The 19,834-nt window shown below is 47.5% G+C and overlaps 2 long non-coding RNA genes across 2 annotated transcripts; one reads left to right on the top strand and one right to left on the bottom strand.

Annotated features, from left to right (window-relative positions):
• Positions 1-1,700: 1,700 nt before the first annotated feature.
• LOC131495974 (uncharacterized) lies at positions 1,701-4,381 on the top strand. The gene is made up of 2 exons (XR_009254230.1): positions 1,701-2,545; positions 4,079-4,381. It is a non-coding gene; the product is annotated as an uncharacterized LOC131495974 (long non-coding RNA).
• Positions 4,382-5,865: 1,484 nt separating this feature from the next.
• On the bottom strand, positions 5,866-7,732 carry LOC131495984 (uncharacterized). The gene is made up of 2 exons (XR_009254239.1): positions 7,160-7,732; positions 5,866-6,298 (listed from the first exon to the last, which is right to left on the bottom strand). It is a non-coding gene; the product is annotated as an uncharacterized LOC131495984 (long non-coding RNA).
• Positions 7,733-19,834: the final 12,102 nt, after the last annotated feature.

Below are 19,834 nucleotides of genomic sequence, written 5' to 3'. Positions count from 1 at the left end.
GTTCACCTGCCACTTGCTTTCAATTGGACCCCACCCTGGATTCCTGAAAGAACATTTACCCTGGACCCCTTTCCAGTATAAACCCCCAACCCCAAGTGGTGGGGAGACTCCCTTCCATCTGAGTCTCCCAGACGCTCTGCCTACTATACTCACACCACTTGGCGTTATTCGGTAGATTCTGCCCTCATTGCCTCCTGGCTGGCATCTGATTTCCATCCCGCATGCAGCCACAGACCCTCTTGGCTGGTCCTGTGGGGTCCCCTCTGGGTCCTGGGACCTGGCCCACCTAAATCAAGAGTACATCCCAAACATTGCATGGGACGTAGTTCTAGTAAGAAAGTATTTACTGTTGATCTGAAGTTCAAATTTAACTGAGCATCCTGTATTTTTATTTACTAAATCTGGCAACCCCATTGCACATAAGCAACATTCCGTAAACCTTTCTAAAAGAAAGGTTCCTTAAATACAGCAATACAACTTTTTCCTCCTACAGAAGTATGCATAGAACTTTGGGCTATCAATATACTGTGTCGACACTATGCGTCTTTGTACACTTTCCTTGACGTGTTACGATGAGAAACAGAAACAGAAAGCAAGACCACAGATGTGCGAAGGGTTTTGTTAAAAATTAAATGGAGGGGCGCCTGGGGGGCTCAGCCGGTTGAGCGTCCGACTTCAGCTCAGGTCATGATCTCACCATTCATGGATTCGAGCCCCGTGTCGGGCTCTGTGCTGACAGCTCAGAGCCCGGAGCCTGCTTCGGATTCTGTGTCTCCCTCTCTCTCTCTGCCCCTCCCCTGCTCACGCTCTGTCTCTGTCTCAAAAATAAATGAAAACATTTAAAAAAATTAAATGGACAGTGCTTAGGACTGAATCAGAGAGGCTGAGATGATGTCCACATGGTTGTAGGGAATAACTTACAGGTGCAGGGGTCTGGGATTTTACCTGAGAACAAAGCAGGAGGTGCCGTTGAGCCACACTGCTCGCTTCACCGCAGGTACTTTCAAAGTACTTTTCTGTAGTGGGCTGTTGTTTCTTTTCTTTTCTTTTCTTTGAGTCGTGTTCTGTATCTTTTACTCTTTTTTCCTCGTGGCAGTCCGGTAGAATTTTCATATTAGCGGAGTGTGGCCCAAAGAATGTTGGAAGGATCTCTGGCAAACGGAACACTGGCTCTGCATTTACAAAGAGGGGTGGCCTCTGCCGAGCCCTCCCCTTTCACACCTTCTTCATCGTTCGCTCCAACAAACCCAAGCGCGCACGGTTTATGAGACCGTGCCGCTGGCCTGGCCAGAAACCTGTGTACCTACAATGTCCAAGGCCTCGATGTGGAGTCGCTGGCAGGTGTCCTGTCCCCAGCCCTGATCCGCTTTGGCACCTGGGCTCACCTTGTAGATACTGTTTGCGACACACCTCCTGCATTTTCTTCCTGCGGCTGCTCCTTCCTACATGGGAGAGCGATCAGGTATCTCGACAGACACAGCACTTTCCTTATGAGTCTTTTCTTACTAGTTTTATTAGCCTTTTGCCCCACACAACCTTCTTATTCTTCCTCAGCTAAGCATCCCCTCATTCCCGTGTTCGTTCAACAGCTATCCGGATGGCATCGACTGCTCTCGGCCCGTGGGGAAACAAGAGACAACAATTCCCACCCAGGAGGATTATGTGTTCCAAAGAGGCGGGGGGGGGGGGGCGCCCAAAAATTAACAAGAAAGCAATAAATGAATATGTGAAATTGCAACATGATGACAAATGTTTATTTGTTATAACGTGACATGTTTATTTTCCACCATGATAAATATTCTAGGAAAAAATAAGGCAAGATAAAAGAATGGGGGCAGTGGTAGGGTTTCGATTACAATCATCAAGACGGGACTTTGGGGCAGAGGCTTTAAAAAAGTGAAAACAAAAGGGCTGGGGAAAAGTGTTCCAAGACAGAAGGAACCCCCCCGGGCAAAGGCCCCAAGGCGGGTGCAAGAGAGTCAAATTCTGGACGTTCCAACTCGGAGGCCTGCAGCTCAGGCATGTTTCAGTTCCAGCTCAGACCCAGACTGGACTCTCTTCCAGAATGACTGATTTGCTGGCCTTTCTGTCTCCCCGCCTCAGCCCTGCAGACTCTTCCCCTCTGCACACTGCCCCCCGCCCCCACCGGGGGCATCGCAGGGGTCATGAGGGAAGACTGCAGCCTGGAGGCTGACAGGACTTGCCTCCTCCTCTGTCGCATCACCTGGGGTGACCCTTCGCCTTGGCAATGGCTGTTGGGACGGGTTCCCAGGTTCGACCCTGCTCCCCGGCCTCGTGCTTCACTCGTGTTGCCTGGTTTCCCAGCCATGCCTCCCTTGCCTGCCCAGATGCCCATCGCCCAGGAAACCAACCCCCTGCACAAATTCCTCTTCGTTAGCATAACTGGTGTTGCTTCTTATTCCTGGCTGGAGCTTGACTGATAAAGGGGCCAGAGAGAACTTTCCTGAAGTCACCAACCACGTTTTATTTGGCTCCGATTGCAAGCACTCAGCACAATCCCAGCAGGTGACAGTGCCCAAACAAGGTTTGTCGAACGAATAAGGCAAAAATATCCTCTCTATGCACCAGCTAAGTAAATTGAGACCAGTGCCTGCAGGCGTGACATCCAACCCCAACTTGCTCATTAAGCTCTCAGAAAGCCACCTTCTTCGGCAGAGCAAATGCAAGGTCTCCTTGTGAGCAGCACCCCCTGCCTGAACCCCTATAAAAGAACATCTTTTCTTTTATATTCATGCACTAAGGAAATACCACACCCCACTTTATTTTTGTATTTTATTTTTTTATTTTTTTAGAGAGAGTGTGTGTGAGCCAGGGAGTGGGGCTGCGGGAGAGAGAGAGAGAGAGAGAGGATCTCGAGCAGGGTCCACACTCAGCAAGGAGCCCAATTTGGGGCTCCATCCCATGACCCTGGGATCATGACCTGAGCCAAAATCAAGAGTCAATGCTCACCCAGGTTCAGTCGACATTCTTTATCAAAGCTTTAATCTATGATGAAGTCATCCTGGAAAACTCAGACTGCTTTGGGTCCGGTAACAAGCAGAGGAGAGACAGGATTTTGACACAGAATACTTTTTTTAAATGTTTATTTATTTTTGAGAGAGAGAGAGAGAGAGAGAGAGCACAACAGGAGAGGGGGCAGGCTCCAGTCTTCGAGCTGTCCGCACAGAGCCTGATGTGAGGCTCCATCCATGAACCGCAAGACCATGACCTGAGCCAAAGTCGAGTGCTAACCTACTGAGCCCAAGGTGCCCCCACACAGAATACTTTTGATGCACTTTTACATCTTAGCTCTGTCTCGACACAAGATCCCTTTTTTGGATTGCTATAACATCCTCCAGACTGGATTCCTTGCCACTAGCTTGGGACACACAGCACATTGCTGTCCGGTATTTGTCCAAATCTCTCTTAACTAATTCACACAGCTTCATCACTTACTAGCTGTGTGGCCCTCGTAATTTGGTTAACCTCTCTGTGCTTTGGTTTCATTATCTTCAAATGGGGACAACGATAGTACCTATCTCATAAAATTGGTATAAGGTCTAAATAAGTTAATGTAGACAAGTACTTAGGACAAAATGAAACATGTGATGGCCATCATTGCTACACTTGAAAACGCTGTTATCCTCATGTTGCTTTGGGGATAAAATGCAATTGTGTAGCAGATATGGGTTTTCCTACTAGGAACCTCCAGCTATCTTTGCAGACTCACCCTCCACTTTTTCCCTCTGTACTACCCATCGTTACCTGTCTCCTCACCCCTCTGACAAAATCTACTCCCTTGCTAGAAGGTTCCGAGGGATGGACTTTCTAGCACCACTGTCTTCCCAGTCTTTTCTTATTGAGTGTCTTCATGTGTTTTTCTCGGCACTGGAATGTTCTCCTTCTGCCTCTCCCTCCACCACACATCCCTACTCGACCCTCAAGCCCCTCCCAGATGTGACTTCATAGAGAGGAAACGACTCATGTCCTCTAGACCAATGGGAGACTTCATACCTGATGAGTCAATAGCCCCCCTGTGCACCACCTCACACAGTTACATACTTGTCTCTCCTTACAGGAATCTTCCATCCCTGAAAGGCAGGAAATATACCCCAAAAAGAGGACTCCGGTGCCCACTATGTGTTCAGTTAATGAACAAGTAAATGAACTGATCGAGTAAGAGCAACTCAGAACGGACAGAGGCGTAGAGACCTTCACCTGCTGCCTTGTTCACCTGCCGCCTTGTTCACCTGCTGCCTTCACCTGTCACCTTCACCACCTGCTGCTTTCACCTGCCGCCGTTGCCTACTGCTTGCTTGACAGTAGGTGAGCCTTTGGGCCAGGTCACTTGTGATGCAAATAAACTCTAATTGGACCCCAACGTTGTCAGTTCATCCTACTACTTTTTAAAAAATTATGCTACAACGGTGTATAAATACACAGCACGTACTAGAAGTTGGTCCTCAAGATGATTAGTTTTGTACAAGTTCACAGCAGGGAAGCTCAATACACTAGTGTTTCACGCAAGGGTCGTTCCTCCAAAGGGGTCTGAAAAATGCAAATGTAACCTATTCCTCTTACTACAAAAGTCAAACTTGGAGGAAGAAGGATAAGGTCGTGGGAGAAGAGAGGCGAGTGCTCCAAGTTCAGGGCTACGAAAATGCCAGGAGAACCAGAAACAAGAGATAATCAGCAGTGAGGTGCTAGGGGGAGGTGAGTCCAGGGGGAGGTGCATCTAGGGGCAGGTGAGTCCATGGGGAGGTGAATCCAGGGGGAGGTGAGTCCAGGGGGAGGTGAATCCAGGGGCAGGTGAGTCCAAGGGGAGGTGAGTCCAGGGGGAGGTGAGTCCAGGGGGAGGTGAATCTAGGGGCAGGTGAGTCCAGGGAGAGGTGAATCCAGGGGGAGGTGAATCCAGGGGGAGGTGAATCCAGGGGGAGGTGAATCTAGGGGCAGGTGAGCCCAGGGAGAGGTGAGCCAAGAGGGAGGTGAACCCAGGGGGAGGTGAGTCCAGGGGGAGGTGAATCCAGGGGGAGGTGAGTCCAGGGGGAGGTGAATCTCGGGGCAGGTGAGTCAAGGGGAGGTGAATCTAGGGAGAGGTGAATCCAGGGGGAGGTGAATCCAGGGCAGATGAGTCCGGGGGGAGGTGAATCCAGGGCGGTGGGGGGTGAATCTAGGGGGAGGTGAATCCAGGGGGAGGTGAGCCCAGGGGGAGGTGAATCCTTCTCCTCCCCTTCCCCCTCCAGGTTCCTGAGACCCATCCCTCAAGAAAAGGTGCCACTTGGGAAGGACGGCCTCTAGGCACACCACAAACAAACTGAAAAGGCTTGAAATGATCCAAACAATGGGTGCCCTGTCTCATGCCTCCATAAGGTTTAAGCCCGGCATTGTTCCAGGCCACGTCCCCCCAGCAACCTTTCCCTCCTGGCTGGACTGTTTCCCCACCTGCGGTCCACGCGGGCTTTCTCCCTTTCTCCAAGGGCTTGGGAGGACAGTCTTGACCCGAATGATTTGGGAGCCTGACTCGAAAAAATCAATTCTGGCAAACTGAGCTCAGAGCATCCACAATATGCAAACCCTGTCTGGTGGGGACTGATGGCTCTCTCTGCTTCTGCACAGCTATTTGCTAGTTTAATGCTTCAGCACCTTTATTGTGTGGTCCCCTCCACCCACCCTGTGACTGTCTTTGTGTGAACTGTGGGCTTTGCTCTTGGGCTCTCCGGGTTTGTTTTGGTTTGGTTTGTCTTGTTTTTCTGAACCTCACCCGGAGGTCAGTGATTCTTAACCTTATTTCAGTTGTGGCTCCTTTTGAGAACGTGATGAAGGATATACATCCATCTCCACAAGACAAAGCGCGCACAGGCACGATTTTGCATACAATTTTAGTGTGCTCGTGGAAATCTCTCCGTTTGGGTCTTATCATACAAAACCGTAACTATATAGACAAAGTTGACCCAATATATCAGAGACAAAGTATACCCTATGTTTTTAAAGTCTTTGTGATGAATGGCTCATTTCACTGGGGTCAGGTTTTGTGAGACGGCTTCTCAGAAACACACACTGTTGGAGCCAACCCAGTGAGTCTCCTCACCCTGGCGATTTTCGTGGTTTGCGGAGTGAAAGATCCAGGCTTCACCTATTTATCTAAAGGAATGCCAACGAGTCCGCAAGTTTTGCCTAAGCGTCCCCTTTTCTACTACCAAAACATAATTTGAAGTAGTTCTTTCTTTTGAAAAAATTCGTGAATAGTTTACACTCGATCCTCTGTGCTCATGCCTTTCCTGCATCATACTTCTTTTATCTGGAGGTGAGGAAGAAGGAAACACAATCGGGGTAAGAACATCAGATAGCATCTGTGCAACTGTGTGATGAGCCACGCCGTTGAAACCCTCATTCTCATGTAGAACAATCTTGAGGCGTGAAGAACTTAATGGTGCCGTGATAATTACAGAGGGTTATAATTACTTTTTCATTGTGATTGTCCATTAATTTGAGAATGATAGTTTATAAGTGCAGTGGGGCACTTTACAGAGACACTTTTACATTTATGTATGGAAAGATAAATCTGAAGAAAATAGTACTTTAAAAACCAGTATCAAAGCCTTCTTGATAACACCTGCTATCAACTCCCAAGCCACTCTTTAAGTCTCTTTGGATCAGAAAATTCCTGAGTAAAAGGAGGGTAGGCGGGAAAGAGCAGTAAGTAGAAAGAAATGTTCCAACGTTTTGAAACAAATTCAACACTCCTGAGCATGTGTGCATTCTTCCTGGAGAACACGAAGCGAGGCTGGAGCGTGAAGATGCCTCAGGAAAATAAGGGAGCAGAGGCCCAGGGCCGTTCCTGAATCTTAAGAGGGAGGGATCTGGTTGGAACAGGCTGGGGGGCTTTTCCTGGAGCTGTTTCCAAAGCAAGGATGTGGCTTTCTGAAGCTATAACAAGTCCCGGCCCTAGATTTTACTTATTTGGGGCGTGGGTGTCCCCAAAATCCCTCTCTGGAGCTTCTGCCACAAGCTTTTCTGCTCCTTCAGTCCCACTCCTCTCAGAAATAACTTGCTACCACCCCCGTCCCACCCCTTGCCCGAGCCATGCGATGGTTCCTGTTGTTCTCCCGACCCCTCTGCCTCCTGCCCTTCCGGGAGCCCATTTCCCTCCTGACCTCACCTCTGCCTGCAAGTCCAGGGGTCCTGCTTCCCAGAGCCAAGTTCCTCAGTGAGGCTCCTGTGCGGTTCTCCCACAAGGTTACCTTCAGGCTCCTCATTAAGACCGTTTAATGAGCACCACTCATTTCAGAGAGGTTTCACTGAACGTCTCTCATTCTAACAAAAGTGGCTCACGCTTACGGATTGATTTCCAGTCGTTCACTTTTCCGAGGACTTTACGTGAATCTGCTCATGTAAACCTCACCGTCACGGGAGATTCCCTTTGCCTATTCTCGAACTTGGTAATAATGAAATAGTATAGCACGGACTCTGTGAGCAGCTTCTTGCGTTCGACGTCAGGTCCGTGAGATTCGCTGACACCGTCGGACGTAACTGTGGTTCACGTTTTCACTGTGCGGCAGAATTCCCACGAGTTGACGAGCACAGGGTCTCCCAGCTTCAGTTTACACGAAGACGACCGTGTTACGAGCCCAATAGAGCAATACGGCCTCTGCTCCTGTTGAACTCCAGGATTACTCATGCTTGAGTTCTTGACATTTCTGAGAGATATTGTAATTACAGTTTTAAAATAAAGGTTTAGCCAGCAGAGGAGAAGAGGAGAACGTTTACGGGTGAAACCACTTGTTTGTGATTGAGAATGAGGGGGGGAATTCTGAAGCTGTTCTCTGGGCTCCCTCGGGTTTAAGGTGAAGGCAGACCTCGGGAAAAGGGGAAAATCACCTCCGGAAGAGAGGCCGCATTTCCAGAGGGCAGAAAATGTTAGACTTGTAGTTAGTGGTTCCCATTCAGCCCCTCCGGGTTCACTCCTCAGTACTTAGATCCTATAGGTTTGCTCATGGCCAGTGTGCCCGTTTCATCCAAACTTCATCTAGATCCATATAAACCACATTTGAAGACTCAGGTTGGAGAGTCAGCTTCTCCTGATTATCCCCATTAAACCTAAAGCCCTACTTCTGTAAATTGAAAACCTATGGCTTTGGGGCCCCTGGGTGGCTCAGTTAGACGTCTGAGTTTTGATTTCAGCTGAGGTCATGATCCCAGGGTCGTGGGTTCAAGCCCCATGTTGGGCTCTGCACTGGGGGTAGAGTATGCTTATGATTCTCCGTCTCTCTCTGTTCCTCCTCAGCTTGTGCTCTCTCTCAAAAACAAAATAAAAGCTCACAGCTTTGACTGCCAAGATGTGGCCAAATACTTTGTTCACAGGAGAGGAAACATTGGCAATCTGATGAAGCTGCAAAATCATGAGGGGGTTGAGTCAGGACGTCAAGAGAACAGAAAAGAACCCAGCAGTTTTTGCCTTTGTTTTACAGGAAAGAAGGAACAACCGTATTCTCCTTAAAAGTTCAAGTAAGGGGCGCCTGGGTGGCTCAGTCGGTTAAGCATCTGACTTCGGCTCAGGTCGTGATCTCACAGCTCGTGAGTTCGAGCCCCGCATCGGGCTCTGTGCTGACAGCTCAGAGCCTGGAGCCTGCTTTGGATTCTGGGTCTCACCCTCTCTCTGCCCCTCCCCTGCTCATGCTCTCTCTCTCTCTGTCAAAACTAAATAAACATTCAAACAGAATTTTTTAAAAAGTTCACGTAAAAATGATTGGCTTCCTTTATTCTAGCAGAGTTTCCCCCTTGCTCCAGTTAGATACTTATTTACTGAGCATCTTCTGTGTGTTAAGTCCCGGTAACAGGTGCCATAAGGGACATGAAGGTAAGTGAGAGACATTTCCATACATCAAAGCATTTATAATTGGGAAGAGTTGGCCAGTCAAACTACAGAGATACAGAAATAAATATGAGGGGGATGAGGACTACAGGAAAGGCACCCGGAAAATGGTACAGGAGCAAAAAGGAGATACAAATGAAATCAAGTTCAGAACAGAGAAAAGACTGTGGTAACATTGTCCTTGGCCTCCACGGTGAACGCTGGCTGCAGCAGTGGAGCAGGAAGCAGACTGTACAAGGGAAGAAACAGAGCAGAGCCATGGATACTGGACAAAACTGGACATATTAGGAGAACAATAAGGAAGAACGCAGCCCTGGGCTTACAGAAGAGAGTTGACCACTCCTTGTGTGGTCCCCATATACAGGCGAGCGTCCTTCCTCCAAAGATTTTTTGTATTTACTTATTGTCTTAGTTTGCTAGGTCAGGTGTCATAAAATTCCACAGACGGGGTTGCTTAAGCAACAGACATTTATTTCAGCACAGTTCTGGAGACTCAGAAGCCTGGGGTCAAGGTGCTGGCAGGGTCAGTTCCTTCCGAGGCTGCTCTCCCTGGTGTCACCCCCTCTTCCTAGAAGGACAGCAGTCATACTGGATTAGGAGGACCCCCCCCATATGACCTCATTTTACCTTCCTTACCTATTCAAAGACTCTTCCTGTCTGTCCCCACGCTGAAAGCCCCGGAGATGGCTTCCCTGAAGTTCACCTGCCTCTCTGTATTCACCTTGAGCACTTTCACCTTCTAAGGAACCACGGGTTAAGGCTTCAACATGTGAATTTGTGAGAGAGGGGCACGATTCAGTCTATTACAGGTATTTTATAACCTGCTTATCCTGAGAGAAGGGGTCCGGTCTTGCTCATGTCTGTAGCCCATGTGCCTCAGCCAACGCCTGGCACAGAAATATTTCTTTACCCACTTTTTGTTAATTTAGAAGTAGGATGCAGATTATGTAGCTTGGAGTCTGGTGACAGAGAAAAGTTTTAGATGCTAGGGAGAGGTTTAAATATTCTAGAATAAAGAATCGAGGTGGGGTCACATGGTGGGGAGCACTCTTCACAAGAAGCACTCTGTCATTAGGGCAAGGCATTTGTAGGAGAGAAGAAATGGAGGCAGGAAAGCCAGTTTGGGGTCTCTCACCATGGCCCAGGCCGAGGGCACTGATGACCTGACTGTTGGTGGTTGCTTTGGGGGCGGAGATAAGGGCAAGACCCGGTGCAAAGCTCGGGTGTGGCCCCCGGTTGGCAGAGGGGAGGAAGGAGGGGGTCCGGGAAGTGCGGGTTGAGAGCTTGATGACTTGAGAGAGCTCCATTCAAGTCAAGAGCCAGTGCTCAAGGTGAATACAGAGAGGCAGGTGAACTTCAGGGAAGACACTTCCGGGGCTTTCAGCGTGGGGACAGACAGAAAGGTTTTGTTAGTCCCCTTCCCAACAGACACTTGGAAACGGGGGCTGTTGTCTGAGGACAAGCATCAGAGCGAACTGTGTGGCAGATGCCGCTTGGTCTGTTCTCTCTGGTGTCTGCAGTCCCCCGGTCCAGTTCCTGGCCTGTATATGATGCTCAACAAACGTTGGCTGAAGGAAGGAAATAGTGACCGGGGAGTGAACTGTACTGCAGGGAGGTGGGTGATTGTTAAAGTCAGGGGCACCGGAGGAGGGAAAACAGAAGTGAAGTCTCGGGAAATATAGTCTCCTTTACTGACTATGTATACATTATGGGAAACACAAGGTAATTCTCAAAATCAAATAGAGAAAAAAACCCATCTCTGTATCTACAAAAAATACAGGCTTTCTGGAGTCACGGGAGAAAATTAACAATATGTTATCCCAACAAATAGCAACACCTAGTGTCCAGTCCTGAAACAACATGGGGTCTTTTCAGGTGAAGTTCCTTAGGATTTTCACAGCACTTGTGGGAGGAAGGAAAGTGATGAGAACTGGCCAGTTCTGCTGGTGGCAGTGATATTTGTACAGCACTTAATATTTTTTTATTTAAAAAAAATTTTTAATGTTCATTTATTATTGAGAGACAGAGAGACAGCATGAGCAAGGGAGGGACCGAGAGATGGAGAGACACAGAATCCGAAGCAGGCTCCAGGCCCCAAGCTGTCGGCACAGAGCCCGACACGGGGCTCGAACTCACAGACTGCGAGATCGTGACCTGAGCCGAAGTCGGACGCTTAACCGACGGAGCCACCCAGGCGCCCCTAATAATTTACTGAGTCTCCTCTGCCCTATTTCACCTGGTGACTGAGACAGATATGGTTGAATAAAGTCGAGACTGACGTGGCAAAGAGGGTTAGGGTCTGGGCTGTCTGCCTTTGCTCTCGGTCACAGAAATGGTGTGTGACAGGAATTGGCATTCCCCTCAGCAATGTTTCTTTCTTTCTTTAAAAAAAAATATTATTTGTTTGTTTGTTTGTTTTACATCCAAGTTAGTTAGCATCTAGTACAATAATGATTTCAGGAGTAGACTCCAGTGGTTCATCCCCTACGTATAACACCCAGCGCTCATCCCAGCAAGTGTCCTCCTTAATGCCCATCCCCCACTTAGCCCACCCCCCCACCCACAGCCCCTCCAGCAACCCTCAGTTTGTTCTCTGTATTTAAGAGCCTCTTCTGTTTTGTCCCCCTCCCTGTTTTTATCTTATTTTTGCTTCCCTTCCCCTATGTTCATCTGTCTTGTATCTTAAATTCCACATGTGAGTGAAGTCATAGGATAATTATCTTTCTCTAATTTTGCATAATACACCCTAGTTCCATCCACATTCTTGCAAATGGCTCCAACTCACAAACCACAAGAACACGATCTGAGCCAAAGTCGGATGCTCAACCAACTGAGCCACCCAGGTGCCCAGGTCCTTTATAGATTTTGGATACTAAACCTTTATCTGATATATCTTTTGCAAATATCTTCTCCCATTCCATCTGTTGCCTTTTAGTTTTGCTGATTGTTTCCTTTGTCGTGCAGAAGCTTTTTATCCTGATGAGGTCCCAATATTTGTATTTGTTTCCCTTCCCTCTGGAGACATGTTGAGTAAGAAGTTACTGTGGCTGAGGTCAAAGAGGTTTTTGCCTGCTTTCTTCCCTAGGATTTTGATGGCTTCCTGTCTTGGCTTAGGTCTTTCATCCATTTTGAGTTTATTTTTGTGTATGGTGTCAGAGAATGGTCCAGATTCATTCTGCCTGTTGCTGTCCAGTTTTCCCAACACTATTTGCTGAAGAGACTGTCTTTATTCCATTGGATATTCTTTCCTGTTTTGCCAAAGATTAACTGGCCATACATTTATGGGTCCATTTCTGGGTTCTCTCTTCTGTTCCATTGATCTATGTGTCTGTTTTTTGTGCCAGTACCGTACTGTCTTGATGATTACAGCTTTGTAATACATCTTGAAGTTCGGAATTGTGATGCCTTTAGGCTTGGTTTTCTTTTTCAGAATTGTGTTGGCTATTTGGGGTCTTTTCTGGTTCCATACAAATTTTAGGGTTGTTTGTTCTAGCTCTATGAAGAGTGCTGGTGTTATGTTGATAGGGATTGCACTGAATATGTAGATTGCTTTGAGTAGTATTGACATTTTAACAATATTTGCTCTTCCAGTCCATGAGCAAGGAATATTTTTCCTTTTTTTGTGTGTGTCTTCTTCAATTTCTTTCATAAGTCTTCTATAATTTTCAGTGTATAGGTTTTTCACCTCTTTGGTTAAGTTTATTCCTAGGTATTTTATGGTTTTTGGTGCAATTGTAAATGGGATCGATTCCTTGATTTCTCTTCCTGCTGCTTCATTATTGGTGTATAGAAATGCAACAGATTTCTGTGCATTGATTTTATATCCTGTGACTTCGCTGAATTCATGGATCAGTTCTAGCAGTGTTTGGTGGAATCTTTTGGGTTTTCCACATAGAGTATCATGTTGTCTGCAAAGAGTGAAAGTTTCACTTCCTCCTTGCCGCTTCGGATGCCTTTCATTTCTTTGTGTTGTTTGATTGCAGCCCAAACTGCTGTCTTTGTCCTGTTACTTCTATGGAGAAATGGACTTTACTGTCCTTTGTTACACATACCATATAAGCCTGAGCTTCTCCCATGGATACGTGAGACACACGTTACTATTATTAAACTCGTGTTTTTCTCTTGCTAATCAGTCTTTATTACTGAGCCCCGGCCAAGACCCTGAGATGGGTGGAAGGAAATGTTTTCCTCTCTTACAGTATTTAAAGCAGGTCGTATTAGGGGACACGAGCTGACTGTCACTTTCATGCTTCTGAGCTCTCCCCAACCTTTGGGCAGCCTCAAAAGTTAGGAGCACAACAGAATCCACTTACTAGAACTAAGGATAGAGTGAGGAGTAGGATTCAGGGTTCAGGAATAGGACAGAAACCTTGGTGTCAAAAGCAGAAGAATCCTGAGGCTGGGCTCTCAGGGTCTCTCCCAGACAGACTCAGCTTTCAAAAACCCTGATTGTGCAATTTCCTTGCTCAGAAACATTGTGTGGCCCATGGTGCCAGCCATGGTCTTGTCCTCAAAGCTGCACCATTGCACTCACTCGACTTGTGCTGCAGGACCCTGGACTTTGCAAACTGCTTTTCTTTGCCAGGTGGCTCTGAGCTTGGCTCTGCCGAGCGGGCAAAGCGGTGAGAGACTGGATGGCCAGAAGAAAGAAGAGATTTCCCCTCTCCTTCTGCATCCTGTCCTGCTAGTATGGCTCTAGCGGCCTTTTCTCCTCAGCTCCCAGCCCCAGAACATCCCTGTAACTCAGGGACACCAGCGCCCAGGGTGTGAGTCTCAATTCTGCCAGACTCCTCTTCCAAAACTCTGGTTTTTCTTTAACTGCTAAAATACACACAACACGGAATTTACCATTGTGACCATTTTTTTTGTTTTGTTTTGTTTTGTTTAAAGGTGATGCTGTTGACCTCTGGTCTAATTCTTTTTTTTTTTTTTAATTTTTTTAACGTTTATTTATTTTTGAGAGAGAGAGAGGGAGACACAGAATCTGAAGCAGGCTCCAGGCTCTGAGCTGCCAGCGCAGAGCCCGATATGGGGCTCGAACTCATGAACCGTGGGATCACGACCTGAGCCCAAGTCGGACGCTCAATTGACTGAGCCGCCCAGGTGCCACCCCTTGTAACCATTTTTAAGGGTATAGTTTAATATTGTTAAGAGCATTCACATTGTTGGTGCGACCAATTTCCAGAACTCTTTTCATCTTGTACAACTGGAGCTTTATCCCCATGTAGTCCCTATCTGTTCTCCTCCCCAGCCCCTGGGGCTCCCACCATTTTACTTTGTATCTATGAGTTTGACCCCTCTGGGTACTTCCTATAAGTAGCATCGTACAGTATTTACCCTTTTGTAACAAACTTATTTTGTAACAAACAAACCTGAAGGTTCACGTGGGTTGAAGCGTGTGCCAGAGTTTCATTTCTTCTTAACCCTGATACATCCCATCGCGTGTACACACCTTGCCTTCTTCATCCAGTTGTCCGTCAATGGACACCTGGGCTGCTTCCACCTTTTGGCTCCTGTGAATAACGCTGCTGTGAGCACAGGTGTACAAATATCTCTTTGAGGCCCTGGTCTCAGTTCTTCTGGGTGTTTACTCAGAAGCTGAATTGCGGTATCATATAGTAATTCCAGTGTTAATTTTTTGAGGAACTTCTAAGTTTCAATAACTCCAAGCTTCCCCTTGTTCCCATTGTCAGAGGGGCAGTAGCGTCTCCCTTGTGTTGCTTCAGTTATTTTTAATTCCTTAATAATTCTTTCTATTAAGTTGTTGACAATTTTGGTGGAGATTAATTTTTGGAAGATGAACTTCACAACTTAATTTTTAGTTGCAGGATGTTCAGACTGGGTTGGGATTGGACCTGAGCAATTCACAGGGTCGTGACTGGGTCCTGAGACTAAGCCCACCCCACCTGGTGATGGAAGGACAGATATATATGGGTAACATGTGTGTGACATGTGAAGGACACCCAGCACCTCAGCCAAGGGTTTCTCACGCCCTGGGTTCCTCTTCCTTAGGTCCAGAACTGCTTTCCAGCCATTGTCTCCACTCATTCCGCCTTTCTTTCAAACGGGAGTATTTCCCATTCTCCCCCAAAGTTCAGCTCACTCCCCTGATTTCCTCCTCCGAATGCAGGGTCAGCGGAATGGGTGGTGAGGGCAACCTGTTCGATGCTGGACACTTTGTTGGGTGCTCTCATGCACATCATTTCAGCTTTTGCCCACAACAACCTTGCACCATCATTTTCCTAATTTAATAATGAGGAAATGAAAACTTAGGTTAGGTGGCTTACTCAAGGTCACACACGAACTGATCACAGAGCCAAGGTTCCAGTGGCCTTAATGTCTTTTCCCGCCTGTTTACCTGCCAAGTCTTTCCCATTTTTCACTGCCCAGGGTAAGTTCCACCTACTCCACTAAGTATATTCATCTCTTTTTCTGTTAACCAAGAGCACAGTGTCTGAACCTTTATTGGAGTTGTTAGCTTATCATCTTGCTTATGTGTCATACCCTGAGATCAGTTATCTCTTTACTGTATTTTTCCTGACAGAAGGCAGGCACTGGTACTTACTCATCATTGCAGTCCACTGCCAGGGTTGAACGTCGTGCCTTGTACGCCATAGGTGCCCAATAAATGCTGGTGGTCTTAAACATCTGGGGAACATGTAGGGAGCATTGCACCCCTAGGATGCTTGTTTGGAAGTTAGTTGGTTTCCCTGTGTCTTAATCCCTCCTGGCTGCTGTAACAAAACACCATAGACTAATCTATAAACAGTGGGAATTGACTTCTAAGTCCTGGCAGCTGGGGAGTCCAAGATCAGGATGTCAGCACATTTGATATCTGGTGAGGGCTTCCTGGTTCATAGAGCCTGTCTTGTTGCTGTGTCCTCAGGTGGCAGAAGGGGTGAGGGAGGTCCCTGAGGTCTCCGAGGTCTCTTTTGTACAGGCACCGATGCCATTCCTGAGGCCTCCACCTCCTAACCTGATCACCTCCAGAAGGCCCCACCTCCTCATAGCACCACACTGGGGTAAGGTTTCAACACATGCGTTGAGGGCGGGGGTGCAAATATTTTGCCTATGGCACCCTGTGACTCAACTTTGACACCTGGGACCTCACTGAAGTTCATGTCAGCCCAAATTCTTTTTTCAGTGCCACAGACATGTGCTGCCCCCGAAGCTAATTGGAGGGTCTCACAGCCAGCCAGCATGGTCTCCCTTGGCTGGGTGGCCATAGCCTGGGGTTTGGCTATCTCCAAGTGGAAGTTGTAAGGCAAGTAATAGTGCTTGACTCAGTTGTTTTGTGTGGTTTCCATGTGTGTTGGGATTCACTTGAAAGCCAAATGTTCCTGGGATGCTGAGATACACTGTAATGACCTCCCATGTGCAGCAATAGAACACTTTGAAGAGATATAAACAAGGTGCTTACATGCTATTTTCCGGTGCATCCAAAACAAGGCAATGATCAATATCGAAGAGTCATGCTCTATCCTTGAATTTTTACCCTTTGCGCGTTCACACGAGAATCCCTTACCTTGCATAAATTGGAACGTGGTATGACACTGCTTGGTTCAACACCCTTCGAAGTCTTCCTCCCCAGTGCACTTAGAATAAAACCCCAGCTCTTTCCCATGGGCTGTGGGCCTGTGTAATGTGGCCCCAAATTACCAGGCACCACTCCGCTAGCTGTTTATGTGCTTCCCAGTTTTCCCCGGGACAGTCCTTACTTACAGGTACTGTCCTGGAATAACTGTTCATAGCACACACGTTCGTGCTCAGAAGTGTCAGAGCACACATTCGTGCTCAGAAGATGCTAGATTGTGTGGTCACCCCACACACTGCCCCCAGCTCCAGCCACACTTTCCAGGTCCTGCTCTACAGCAGTTTGCAATGCTGTTCTTTCCACCTGGAAAGATGTCCTCCTCCTCTTCCTCCTCCTCCTCTTCACTTCTGTAGGTAATAACCACTGTGTTATCAGATGCTTACACATTGTTTTCATCAAGTAATGGTCCTGCTTAAAATCCTTCAAAGACTCTCTATTACCTGTGGCACTAAGCACTCACCATGGACTGGCATTCAGATGGACCAGTCAGCTTCCTGTGTTGACTTCACCCCACCTTCTCCACTCAGTGTGCACTCTGCGACGTTGCACCTGGACTCACGGGGACCAGTTGCCATGTCAGCTTATACAGTTGTGTCCTCTGCAAGCATCCAACCAAGGGTCAAGCGGAAGCAGGTGGGCAGCCCAGCCTCACACCAGGCCACACACCTGGGGTGGTATCTTTCTAGGGGGTGCCTTTGTCTCACTCACATAAAGGCACCAAAGGATGTGGTGGGGAGGTCCTGTCTGTGACCACTCCATCTTAAGTTTTAGCCCTTAACTGGCCTAAAGGCCAGCCCATCGTCCAGCCCCTCAGAATCTCCTGGGCCACTTACATCGAGAGATCCCTGGGCCTTCTTAGCGTGTGGAGACCAGGAATGTGTGTTTTTAGCAAGTCCCTTTGGATGCTTCTGGTCTGGAATGCACCTGAATCAACCATTTCTTACCCAGTTTTGTTGGGTTATTGTTTGGCCTTTTGTGCATCTCAGACTTGCTTCCCTAGCTCCCTGAGGATGCAGGTTTCATCTTATAGTACTTGTCATCCACTGAGCACCTGGAACGAGCCAGGGTGTGAAGGAAGGCAAACTGCAGGGGCCCTAATTCCTCAGCTAGGAGAGTTGACTCACTATGCAACAAATCTGTTCAGTAAAGACCGGCTGAGCGCTTGCTCCTGGCTGATCCTGCAGCAGGGACTGAGGAGACCCAGCTCGGCCCACAGCATGTAGTTGTGAGTCCACGGCCAAGCACATCAGTGGTGGCTCAGGGTGCCTGAGTGGCTCAGTCCGTTAAGCATCTGACTTCTGCTCAGGTCATGATCTCGCGGTTTGTGGGTTCAAGCCTCGTGAAGAGCTCTGTGCTGACAGCTCAGAACGTGGAGCCTGCTTCAGATTCTGTCTCTCTCTCTCTCTCTGCCCCTTCCCTGTGTGCGCGCACGCTCTCTCTCTCAAAAGTAAATAAACATTAAAAAGGGAAAGGAGAAGGAACACACTACAGGGGCTGAGAAGGGGCAGCTTACTCAGACCTGGGGGAGCTCAGAGGAGATGGGGGGACAAAGTGGGCAGAAGGGACATATGCAATGGCCACATGGCAGGGGGAGCTTCATCTGTGGGGGAGGCCAGACGGCAGGTTGTCAGGAGGCCAGGGGATGAGGTTGGAGAGGTAAACAGAAGCCAGTTCAAGAAGGGCCTTGAATGCCTTACTAGGCAGGGTGGAGCTGGCCAGGATTCAGATGTCAGCGCCCCTCAGGTACACTAGACCTTTAATGTTGGGAAGAAAAGCAATCCCACACCTCAGTGTCCCCACTCATCCTCACAGGGTTTCCCCTCCAGCCCAGCACGAGTCCCTCCGCTGTGTTGACCATGTTCCTCCTGTCCCTCCATGCTGATGTGGTTGTGCTGTAGAGCATTTGTGTGTTGTGTGGGCCTGGGGGCTTGGGACCGCCCGTGGGGTAAGGAAGATGCACTGTGGGTTTAAGGGCTGTGCTTTCTCTGGGACTTGGAAGTGGCACAGAATCAAGATTACCAGGGGCTGGGACGGCTGGGCTCAGTCATAGGAGACACTATGGATTCAACGGGAAGCACTGTTTCTACAGGACGGTGTTCCTGCTCTTTGCAGGCAGTTGCTGAAGCATCTAGGGGGGGTTGTTATGATGTCGGCAACTTACTTGGGACCTCTCTCTCTCTGTGTCTGTCTATTATCTATGTATATGAGAAAGAAAGTATGGCAAAATGTTAACGATTGGTGAAATAAGATACATGAAGACTATACAGATCTTTGTTGTGCTATTTTTCCAATGTTTCTGTAGATTTGGTACATTTTCAAAATAAATGTTTGGAGAAGAAGAGGGAAAAAAAAGGACTATCAGGTACGTCCCAAGTCAGTTCCCTGATGGCAGGACCTTCCACTCTCTTTACTGATGGCCTCCCCTCAGCTTCTTGGGGGTTCCAGAGTATGTAAGATCTTGACAATATGTTTGGAAGTTGCAAAAGTACTGCTCCTCAAAATCAGAAGGCACATGTCCGAAGACTAAGAAGTTGTTCTGCACATTCTGCAAGATTCTGTTGCTTCCCCGTCTTAGAAAATGATTTATATAAACCACCTGGTCAGCACTGTATTTGAAAATGCCACGTACAGGAATTGTCTCATTCCTTCTGTTTTATTTTTCTTGGGATTTCAGGTGTCAACCATCAACTGAATTCTCTTCCCAGGCATTTGCAATGCCTTAAAATACTTCATAACCCAACTCTGGTCTCTGCTACCACTGCACTCCTCACTACAGACGTTTATAAATGTACTTTCAGATGATTGCATGTGGGCGTAAGAGATACAGTGACGGTGTGTTTTGAGAAGAGAGGAGGAAAATGATTTGTAACCAGTGAACATGACAAATGGCACAAGTTCAGGGCCTGATTAGTGAAGGAAAGTATGTGCTTGAACAGGGAACTCTGAGAAACGGGCACACGATGGGCACTGTCCAGGGAAGCGATCATTCTGGAAAACTCAGTCTGATCAGAGCCCCTTTGCTCAACTTATTGTCTACCATCGATGTGTTCTGGGAGCATGTTTGACAATATCCCTAAAGAATTGTAGCAAATAACCCCTTCTTTTAACAAGACTTTATCACATACAATTCACTCTTGATACGTCCACTGGGTGGAAACAATTGTATGCTTCCGTGCAATGAAATAGATCACGTTCTTCAAACTTTTTAACCTTGATCCATAGGGGAAAAATACATTTCCCATGGAGATCTGGTATGTACACATATCTATGAAAACTAAAAAAAAAATTTCATGAAACTACCTATCTTTCCCACCTGCTTTCTGATAATTTTTTTTTAGTCCACTTTCATTTTGTAACAAGATGTTGCT

This window comes from Neofelis nebulosa, chromosome 15 (genome assembly GCF_028018385.1).
Source record: "Neofelis nebulosa isolate mNeoNeb1 chromosome 15, mNeoNeb1.pri, whole genome shotgun sequence".
In the NCBI taxonomy this organism is placed as follows: domain Eukaryota; kingdom Metazoa; phylum Chordata; class Mammalia; order Carnivora; family Felidae; genus Neofelis; species Neofelis nebulosa.
The sequence above is the reverse complement of the archived record's forward strand: the minus strand, read 5'-3'. Positions and strand labels throughout refer to the sequence as shown.